This window comes from Pundamilia nyererei, unplaced genomic scaffold, assembly GCF_000239375.1.
Source record: "Pundamilia nyererei isolate P.nyererei 1_Seehausen unplaced genomic scaffold, PunNye1.0 scaffold00093, whole genome shotgun sequence".
Taxonomy (NCBI): Eukaryota; Metazoa; Chordata; class Actinopteri; order Cichliformes; family Cichlidae; genus Pundamilia; species Pundamilia nyererei.
The window spans coordinates 2142749-2144985 of NW_005187494.1; positions in this window are offsets into that span (position 1 = coordinate 2142749).

Genomic DNA, 2237 nt, shown 5'->3' on the forward strand with positions numbered 1-2237 from the left:
AAAGCTCCATCTCTGGAGGGTTTATGTTATATAAGCTGTTCAGACTCCAGCAACAGAAAAATAACTGATGCTGTCGTCCTGCTCAGTTCTCAAAAGTACCAAAAATGGTGGTGAGGTAGGTGAGTAGATTTAATGTTTACCTTCATAAAAAATGAGTGACTTCTTCTTTAGCCTTTACTTTATATCAATTTGATCTTTAATCGCTCACAGATCAAAGACACATCAGTGGTTTTAGGAAAAGTTTTCCCTCCATTGGCCCATCGGGCGATTAAATCACACTTTTTGTGTCTAATTTAATTCCTTCATATACTGTTAATTTAAGCTATATTAAAGTAGTTGAAAAAAACTGCATTGAAGCAGGTTGTGTCTGGTGGTAAGGAGGTAGAGTTATGCAGACTCCTGGGCGTGTCCAACAGATGCACAGATGACAGGTTATGATGTTTGCTACTGTAGTGAAGTTGGAAAGGGTTTAAAACTTGTTACTTTAACAATGATTAGATTTTATTAATCCACTCTGAAAATAAAAAAATGGAAAACTAACTGAAGACATGCAGAAGAGACAGTGAGGCAAAGGACTGCGGGGTGAGACGGCGCTGTGTATACACAGAAATGCAATCGGGGATGTGAACACAGCAGTGAAAAACAAGAAGTAGGTGCAGACAATCAGCACAATCACAGGGGAGGACGTAAAATGTATTACGAGTCACGGAAGATGACTTATAAAGTAGAACAGGAAGTAAGCAATCATAACCAAATAGTGAAACACAAACGTAAACTTAATATGAGGAAAAAATCTGAGCAAACTAATAAACTCTGATATATACAGTAACTCGAAGAAAGACCTCAAGACTGAAAAGACTAAAGAAATACAGAATGACAATGTAAAGAAACAAACTAAGATCCAGTTAGAGGGTATTTATTAATAATAAACGAGAAATAGTGCTGGTCCACGGGGAGATGGAGTCGGTTATGGAGGGTGTGTGAGGACTGATTCGAGATCACGATTTGGTCATTTGTGTTGGTTATTTTTACATTAGTGAAATGTTACCAGGAAAATAAAGGGATCAGGATTCATTTGTGTTCTTTATGCCCACACATTTTTATTACCGTTATTAGTGCTGTTTTGTCAAAGCAAGCATTTGTGCCCTGACACACATTGATGAGATGAATCCGTCACTTCCAACTCATCATCATCAGTGGTAAAAGGGTTAATTTTACCCCAAACCACGACCTTTCCTAAACCCAACTAAAGAAGGTATATATGATGTAAGCATCACATTTATCGTCCCGGTTATCAGTCTCATTTAAGGTGTGGAAATTAAAGCACCTTCTGGGGCCTTTCCTTTGTTTTATTGAATTTAACTTTATTGGACAGCGTGAACATTTAAAGCTGTCATCAGCCAGATGAATTATTACCCAAGTGGAGCATTCACTGAAAGCTTTAGTGTCTCACTATAGCAGTCCCTATAGGTGACTGAAAGGAAAACACTCAGTGAGGAGTAAGAATATTTTAACAGCCTTTCTTCACCTGTGTGTCCACCTCGTCCACAGAGGCAGATGTCGGGTGAGGTCCAGATTCAGCCGCAGAGCAGCCTCATCGATCCTATCGCCATGACGATGGCCGCGGTGGGGATGGGAGTGTCTCTGTACAGCGCCAGGCGGATGTCAGAGAGAGTCCAGCTGAAGCGGCCAAACGCCTGAGATATCTCGCCTGTTCACCGGTTCAGTTTCTGCGGTTCATGCGACATGTGTTTGTGAACGTCAGAGAAAGTCAGCGGAGGAGGAGTGTGTTTATGTGTGTGGGTGTGTCTGTGTGGTGCTAGAAGGAAAATCTAAGTGTCCCCGAAGGAAAATGTGAGTCGGTCATCAGCATGTCGCATGTGTGAAGCTGTAGTTTGATAACCCTACGTGTTGTGTGCAGGATGTCTTTAAAAGGAGTGCGTATTAAATCAGAGATTTGTACTTTAATTCAGTTAATCATCAATTAACAAACAGCATTAGAGTTTAGTTTTAATTTAAAAATGTGTATAATACAGATGTAATTCAATTCAATTTTATTTATATAGAACCAAATCACAACAAGTCGCCTCAAGGTGCTTTTTATTGTCAGCTAAAAATCCTACAATAATACAAGGAAAACAGAGAAAAGCCCAACAATGATTAGACCCCCTATGTACAAGTGCTTTGGTGACAGTGGGAAGGAAAAACTCCTTTTTAACAGGAAGAAACATCCAGCA